Source organism: Hylobates moloch, unplaced genomic scaffold (assembly GCF_009828535.3).
Source record: "Hylobates moloch isolate HMO894 unplaced genomic scaffold, HMol_V3 SCAFFOLD_30, whole genome shotgun sequence".
NCBI lineage: Eukaryota > Metazoa > Chordata > Mammalia > Primates > Hylobatidae > Hylobates > Hylobates moloch.
The window spans coordinates 2516568-2525550 of NW_026652305.1; the positions used below are offsets into that span (position 1 = coordinate 2516568).

Sequence of the window (8983 nt, forward strand, 5' to 3'; positions counted from 1 at the left end):
CACTGCAAGCTCCGCCTCCCGGGTTCACGCCATTCTCCTGCCTCAGCCTCCCGAGTAGCTGGGACTACAGGCGCCCGCCACTACGCCCGGCTAATTTTTTGTATTTTTAGTAGAGGCGGGGTTTCACCATGTTAGCCAGGATGGTCGCGATCTCCTGACCTCATGATCCGCCCACCTCGGCCTCCCAAAGTGCTGGGATTACAAGCGTGAGCCATCGCGCCCGGCAGCTATGCTATTTTCATATGGAATATAAGATGAGACACAATGCTGGTCTACATAACTTTGTGGCAATAGTATACTGAGATAAATACAGAAAGTGAGAGTAAATGCTTAAAAACTTTTATAGCAATTTTACATTATCACACAATGATTACTTTATTTTACAAATGCACCATTCTGCAAAACATTGAATTTTTAAACAGCTGTTTCTTCAGTGTAGGTAATTCATGAAGTCTTCTTCTGGAAGACCCAAACTATATAATTGATTTCTGTCTTAATAAGGTATTTAAAGATAACCACATTTATAATATTACCAGAGATTTAAAGGAGATAAAGGAGTTAGCAGTGCATACAACTGAAAGGAAAGAGTTCCAGGCCAAAGAAGCAATAATTATGAAGGTCCTGATTCAAAAGTGTCATTCTAGTTGATTTGAGAATAATAATAGGGAGGTCATATTGACTGGGGCAAAGGGTTAAAGAGGAAGTGGGGAAATAAGGTCGAAAGTGTGTTTGTATCTGTTTGCATGTGTATGAGGGTTGGATCCAGTTTCCTGGGTGTTTTTGGGACATGCTAAGGTTTCTCACTTTTTATTGTAAGTGAGATGGAGGAATTGAAGTGAGGAGAGATATGATTAATTTGCCATTTAAAAAGATAACTCTGTTAATTCTTTTAGGAATAGAATCAATGTGGGCAAGATCGGAAACAGTCAGGACGAGTTAGGAGATGGAGACTATTGGAATGATTCAGGTGAGAGTTGAGAGCATCTGGTATCACTGCTATAACAAAGAAAAAGCTGTGAAGTGGATGAGCACTGAATGCACATTAAGGTTAGTGCCAAGAGGAAATTAAAGAAAAACGTAAGTTTTCTGTCTGAGCAATTGGAAAGATAGAGTCGCCATTAACAAAGGTGAAAAGAGCAGGTTTGACACACAAGATATATCCAAAGTTCTGCCCAAACACTTGTAAAACTTTAATGTGCAATAGTAGAGACAAATGCATCTATTGACTGTAGAAATCTTATAGTCTCATGATGCCTTATGAGCACAAGTATAAAAATCATGAAAACAAAAATGATATATTAGAATGCAGGTAGCAGCATTGAAAGAAAGTCTTGAAAGAAGTTCAGACAAAGGTTAATATCCCGATTATATCATTTACTAGGTGAATCACATTATACCGTTTGTTAATCTGAGTACATAGTTTCAGTTTTAAAATGGGCATATTATTTACATGTTAGATATCTTAGAAAAACTAGAATTAATTATCATTGGTATAATTGGCATTTAGTACATTCTGTACCACCATAAAAGGAGCAAAGGAAAGTAAATTAGATATGTTGACTCTAAGGAACTTGAAAAATATGAGTGAGGAAATAATAGAATTGAAAGCACCACTTACCTTTCATAATCCTCTTAAAGGGATACAATAAAAACAGGTGTGTTTTAAGTTTCTCATAGATTTCTCCTACTATATTTTCCAAGTTTTTTTAAGCTTTTCCCGTGAAAATTCATACTCTGTATTTTGTGCCCTTATTACAAAATGTGATTTTTATGGTTTGTTAATCGCTGCACTGGGAGTTAAAAAATGAAGATGCTAACCTTGGCATTTGAACATGATCAAATACTTGAACATTTCTTAACTCTGTTTCTTCAACTCTGAGGTATTTAGAATAGAGTATATTTAGGACTCCTATCAGTTCATAATGAACTGTATGATTTGAAAAGTAAATAAGTATTACCAAAGAACAATCAATAGTTGTTAAAGACTGGTTTCTTCAACATTGTATAGTTAGAGAACTCTCTCTGTATAGACTAATCAGGCTGTCTAAAGGCAATGTGCTGCTTAGAACTTCATAGTGCTCAACTCAGACATTTACCAAATATTTTCTGTAGCTGATTTTGTTGGCCTTCTATAATTATAACTACAAAAAAGTGAATAGGTTTCCCTCTGTGCAGTCCACAGAGATTGATTCATTCTGAAACTTTAATATTTGAAACTCTAAATAAATTTAAAATTATCTTAAAAGCAGAGAGATAGAAGTAGGTAGCACTCTATCATTCATTACTTACATGAAACCTATAGGAACAAAGCATGCATTTTGTATGTATGCATATTCAATACCTATTTATTCAGAATATTAAGGGTATATAAAATTCAAAATGAAGGTATTTTCTGGCTAATGATGTCATATGTGTCATCCATGTGTCATTAATTTCAAGAAATCAGAAACAATACAATGTATTTTGTGTAAAAATATACTTCAAATTTATAAGTATAATGTATGCAGACTGATGAATCAGGAGCCATTTTAAATTCTTTTCACAACCTTTATTATTAATATAAATTATCTATCTAAACTTTGTCAATGAAAGATAGTATGGGGAATAAAAATCCGGCTAAAGGTGATATATGGCATTAAAAAAAACACAGAAGCTGTAGTTAACCAAATACCACTGAGTTCTACTTAGTTGTCAACCATATGACTGATTATTTAAGAACTGAGTTTCAGTACAACAGGAGTTAATTACTAATGAGATTATTGTTTTAAAGGTTCATGTCTCTTTATATTTACATAAATGGTAGTTATCCAGTCATCAGAGACTCTCTTTGATATGCTTTGGCTCTGTGTCCCCATACAAATCTCACCTTGAATTGCAATCCCCATAATCCCTATGTGTCAAGGGCAGGACCAGGTGAAGGTAATTGAATCATGGGGGTGGCTTCCCACATGCTGTTCTCATGATAATGAGTGAGTCTCACAAGATCTCATGGTTTTATAAGCATCTGGCATTTCCTCCACTTGCGCTTCACCTTCTTGCTGCCTTGTGAAAAGGTGCCTTGCTTCCCCTTCCCCTTCTGCCATTTTTGTAAACCTCCTGAGGCCTCCCAAGCCATGCTGAACCGTGAGTCAATTAAACTTCTTTCTTTTGTAAATTAGACAGTCTCAGGTATGTCTTTATAAAGCAGTGTGAGAATGGACTAATAAAGTAAATTGGTACCAATGGGGTCGAGTGCTGCTATAAAGATACTCCAAAATGTGAAAGTGACTTTGGAGCTGGGTGACAGGCAAAGGTTGGAACTGTTAGGAGGGCTCAGAAGAAGGCTGGAAAATGTCGGAAAATTTGAAACTTCCTACAGACTTACTGAGTGGCTTTGACCAAAATGCTGATAGTGATATGGACAATGAAGTCCAGACTGAGGTAGTCTCACATGGAGATTAGCAACTTGTTGGGAACTGGAGTAAAGGTCACTCTTTCTACGCTTTAGAAGAGAGATTGGTGGCATTTTGCCCCTGCCCTAGAGATCTATGTAACTTAGAACTCGAGAGAGATGATTTAGGGTATCTGGCAGAGGAAAGTTTTAAGTGGCAAAGCATTTAAGAGGGAGCAGAGCATAAAAGTATGGAAAATGTACAGCATGATGATGCGATAGAAAAGAAAAACCCATTTTCTGATGAGAAATTCAAGGCAGCTACGTCAATTTGCGTAAGTAACCAGGAGCTAAAGGTTAATCACAAAGACAATGAAGAAAACTTCTCTAGGGCATTCAGAGACCTCCACAGTACCCCCTCCCATCACAGGCCTGGGGATCCAGGAGGGAAAAATGGTTTCCTGAGTTCATCCCAAGGGCTGCCTGCTGTGTGCAGGACATGATGCCCTGCATTCCTGCTGCTTTAGCTCTAGCTGTGCCTAAAAGGGGCCAAGCTACAGCTCAGGCCATTGCTTCAGAGGGGGCAAGCCCCAAACCTTGGCAACTTCCACATGGTGTTGAGACTGTGGGTACATAGAAGTAGAGAATTAAGATTTGGGAATCTTTGCTTAGTTTTCAGAAGATGTATGGAAGCACCTGGATGTCCAGGCAGAAGTTTGCTGCATTGTCAGAGCCTTAATGGAGAACCTCTGCTAGAAGCAGTGCAGAACTGCACCTCCTGCCACACAATAAATGTCATGGCCTGGGTTATGCACAGCCACTCCATCTGCATGTTGATGATCAGTACTTAGAATTCTGTTTTTCCTCTATGGTGCAAGTGGATAATAATATTTGCATGTCATGCTAAGTTAAAGATACGGTAAACTTATCAAACACCTTTACAAACTTCCCTGGATCCTCCAAAAACTGATCAAATTTTTCCTGTCATAAAGCCAGATCAGACATGGAAAAAGGCACCTATACTCATTGTTCCTCCACCTTCATCAGCTATCTTCTGGAATGGACATAAGTTCAATTTGGGGGTCTGATATGGGGACCCACTCCTGGTGGACTCACTGGGCTTACCTCTCAGGTGGTAGGGGATATGAGCCAGGGTTTGTTGGATAAGAGGAAGGGGTGTCTGATGACCTTGGGTGGAATCCTGTGCTGGAGGACTGGTGGAGCACCCCTCAGAACTAGGGGACTGAGGAGGTTCTGAATGAGGGGGAAGCATAGGCCTCCTGGGGGGGCAGCTGGGAAGGGGTCATCTAGGATGTTTGGTAAAGCTTCTGGGTGCCTGGGAGTATCATGAGCCAGACACATTCTACAGCTAGCCTTTAGGTTAGGATCTTGGTAGAGGGCCATAAAATCCTGCACATAAGAAACTTCTCATTTTCCCTAGTTTTTACAAAGCCAATATAAGTGTACAATATCATTATAACGTAAAGAACCATGCCTATGTCAATCTGTTGGCTTACCAATTTGTATTGCATCCAAATATTATTACAGTAGTAAATGAGTTTTATTTCTTTTCAATTTGTCCAATAATTGAAATTTGGTCCATTTGTCTAAAGAACACCCTAGTGGCTTTTGGGATGCTTGCTGTTGTCCACATGTCTAGTAAAGATCTCTACAGGGAGTTACGGTTAGCCTACGGTTAGCAAATGCTTAGTTACTCTCCCCTTCTAATTTCCCACTTTCTACAAAACATAGATAGCAAGGTGTTACTAAAGTAGATTACCAGCTACAAAAGGGGAGTTGGATGTTGAGTCTACATTCCACAGAGTGAGGGTTGGGCAGAGAGAGGCTAAACAAATAGTGACAGTGGAAGGGAGGAAGGGAAGGGAGTTAATAGTGCTCCCAAAGGGAAGACCTCCGAGGCTCTGACCTGTTGGAGCACCTACCCAGTGGCAGAGACACCAAAAAAAAAAAAGAAATTCAGGTCACCACTTGTCTACCACTGTATATGGCTATCAATCTGGCCAGGAGCCTGGGAACTCCCAGTTCCATTGACCAAGAGGAACTTGAGGAAGGCAGTTGTGAGACAACACACAGAAAGGGGCTTGCAACTGGCTATTAGAAAAATAATATATCTAACTTCAGGGCATCAAAAGGCAAGACTGATATATCCCTAGGGGGAAGGTATATAACTCACAGTCCAAGAAAGAATGTCAATGCTGAATACCTCAGAGCATCTAGGGGTGGTTAAAACCAATGCTGAAAACCCAGAGTGCCTGAGTTTCAGCCAATGAAGTTTCCCACATCAAATGCCAAGACCCCTGGGACACCCAAGGGGGTGGCTGACAGTCAACCCAAGACCAAGTTGCGGTCACCAAACAATATGACTGTAACATCCCAGAGCCAACAAAATGGGGGACCTCTCAAAACCAAGTGTCCTGCCTTAAACAATTGCCAAAACACAGGTAACAGAAAGTTAAAAGCAAACATAAGACTGCAAACAAATCATACATTTTAAAACTGAAAATAAAATGACTGATGGAACAGTAAAATGGAGTCAGAGGAGAAAGGAACAGGGGAAGGGGTAATGAGGACATGCTTTGGAGCACTCGAACGATGGGGGCTTCAAAATGATCACCTGGCCAAAGGCTTTTATTTTATTCCTTAGTTCTCCTGATACTATGGGGGTGGGGGCAGAGGGGACACTCACCCATCCACCAGAGCCAAATGGTACTGACAATATTCCACATGGAAATCTGCATGATGATCTCTCCAGGATCCCTCAGCTTGGGTGGGATTAGCTGCCATGGTGAGAGATGCCAGCAGGGAGACTGTAACCCACCAGTCTGCCAGTTGGAGCAGCGTGTTTCACACGAGGCAGTGGCACTATGGCTGCTGTTGGGCTCAGCTACAGTGGTGAGAGAGGCTGGCACAGGGGCTGGTTACCCACCCACCTGCTGATCAGAACTACAAGTCTCACATGAGACAGTGACACTATGGCTGCTTGCCTGTCTGCTCAGTTCCCCTGTTGGCCAAGGAAAACGATGGCTCTGAAAAGAGCCTTTGGTTCGTGTTTTAGCTTTTAGGTATTAACAGCTCTGCTTCACCACCTCTCATCGTCTCCCAGCTTGTCGTGCTGCAGATCGCTTTTTCTTGCCGTCTTCCTTACTGCCATGCTGCCAACTTCCCTACCACTGACTGCCAACCAGCCATTTACCAATGCCACCTGCTGATTGCCAACTGCCGAACCTCGAATCGCTGACTGCTGCTTCTCTCACTGTGGTTTTGCTAACTGCCACTTCTCTTGCTGTTTCTCGTGCCACCATCTTCTCTCTTTGCCCTTGGCCAGGCACCACACTGATGCAGGGCCAACAAGCCCCAAAGTGGGGCTTATCCTGCAAGGGTTCTGGGCTTGCCCAGGAAAGAAGGTAAGGGTGAACTGGTCATAGGGTAGAAAAAAAAACGGCTTTATTAAAGTGGCAGTATTACAGATCCTGAGGTGTTATAGCTCTGTGACTGCGGCTGAAGAGCAAGGCTACCCCACAGGTAGCATGCTGAGAGTAGCGGCTCAGGGCGGTTTTGCAGTCATATTTAAACCTGCTTTTAATTGCATGTAGATTAAGGGGTGATTTACACAGAAACTTCTAGGTAAGGTGTAGTCACTTTTGGGTAATCAGCTCATTGCCATAGAAAGAGATAGTAACAGCCCCCAACCCAGTGTTGCCATGGCAATGGTATACTGACATGGCACACTGGTGGGGGTGACTTATGGAAAGCTGCTTCCTCCCTATCCCTTTTTTAGCTAGTCCTCAATTTGGTCTGGTGTCCGAGCCCTGCCTCCAGAGCCAAGTCCCACTTCCTACCTCATAAGTATTTATTGTATAATGTGTCATATCCAAAATGCCAAATTCACCAGATCAAACGTATTATGTCTATTATGTCCCTACAAAAGCAGCAACACTAAGTTCAAACTTTTTTTTTCCATAAAATTTTAGGAATTCCTAAGTTTGGAAAGTGTTAATATAAATATAAACTGTTTCTTCATAAAACCCCCTGAATATTATATAAGAATAAGATAAATTGTTAACGGTTTAGTTGGTAGGATAGTGTTTAGTAGCCAGACAGGTAAGCCAATCAAAACTTGGGTTTTGCTCTTTTAATTAGAACTGATTATCTTCGTAGGCTTGGATTAGTTAGAAAATATTTCTATTTCTCATCTTTTCAACTATAGTACAATGTTCATTTGAATATAATAATAGTAATCATCTTTATTTGTTTACTGACTGCATGCCACCAACTTGGATCACTGACTCGAGAATCAAGTGACGAAGTCCATTTTGTTACTTTCTTACAGCCTTGAATATATCTTTCTTTGAGCATTTAATAAAACACGTATAGAATGCTCACATTATGTTACTTCAGTGCCACCTGAGAGGCCAACAGGGTCACTGGGTAGACTCAGTGATTTCTCTTAGTCTCCTGTTCCCACCTGCAGTATCTTCTGGTTTCTCTTTTTAACCTTTGGCCAGTTGAAGAGGAGATGTTTATCTCTTGAATAGTATCAGGCCCAATTATACTAGGCATTGGAATAGGAAAAAAAAAAGTATGATATCTACACACAATCCAAAAGCCCGAACAAAATCTTTTACCAAAGTTATTGATAAGCAAACAGGGAGAGAGACAGAGAGAGAGAGAAAAAGAGTTTTAAATTCTCCATACTGTGTTCACCCTTGACCAATACAATGGACGTTTCTGGGCCAAAAAAGAAAAAAAAAAAAAGCCTAGCCTCACAGCTGTGATTCTTATCACCTACTTAAAAAAAAAAAAAGTCGACAGAACATTTTGTCTATTGAAATTAAGTATTTTGTACAATCAGCACCCAAAAATAAATAAATAAATACATAATAATCACGTTAAAAGAGAAAGCTGAGCTGTTTTGGTAGCTATTTTACTACAGAATACTAGATAAATGGGAGACAGAATTTTAATTAAACTCTCCCTTGCCTCATCAGATTAACAGTGTTTAAAGCCGGTTTATTTATTAGAAAGGTCTGTCTTAGCTTTTCTGGATTAATCTCAATCATTTTCATTAGTAAAATCTTTAATCTGTTCTTTATTACAAATGGAAGGGGAGAGAGTCACATCTATTGAATCAGAGATATAATCTTGTGTTTCGAGCTGTTTGGTGAATTATTTAAGCACCAGCATATTAGCAAATTTAAAGACCTAGAGTCCTAGAACAATAATAGATCTGTTCTGTTTAATTTGTATAGCATTTTGTGTATTATTCTGTGTAATATTACAGCATCTAGAGGGATCATAGGCACGGATATGTGTATGTGTGTGTACATATGGCTGTGGGTGCATTTTGTGTTGCTGTGTTTGCCAAGTCTATAAATTTATATATACTTAATAAATCAGAAATTAAGGATTCCCTTTCCAGAGCTAACATAATTTGAGAAATGTAGGAATATTTTTGTTATTTTTACATGGAGCTAACACATCATTGAGCTTTTATTTAATTTTCACCCTGAGGCAATTATCTAGTCCAACATTTATGAATGTTTCTTATAAAATCCTAAATCATAATTCACCACAGAGTACCCCTTACATTGC

General features: G+C 39.8%; 1 long non-coding RNA gene across 1 annotated transcript in view; it reads right to left on the reverse strand.

Moving 5' to 3' along the window:
• Positions 1–6544, reverse strand: part of LOC131382483 (uncharacterized) — a 72642-nt gene extending 66098 nt beyond the window's left edge. Inside the window, exon 1 of the long non-coding RNA XR_009212003.1 lies at positions 6078–6544. This is a non-coding gene — a long non-coding RNA (uncharacterized LOC131382483). The remainder of the gene's footprint in view (positions 1–6077) is intronic.
• Between the last annotated feature and the right edge of the window lie 2439 nt (positions 6545–8983).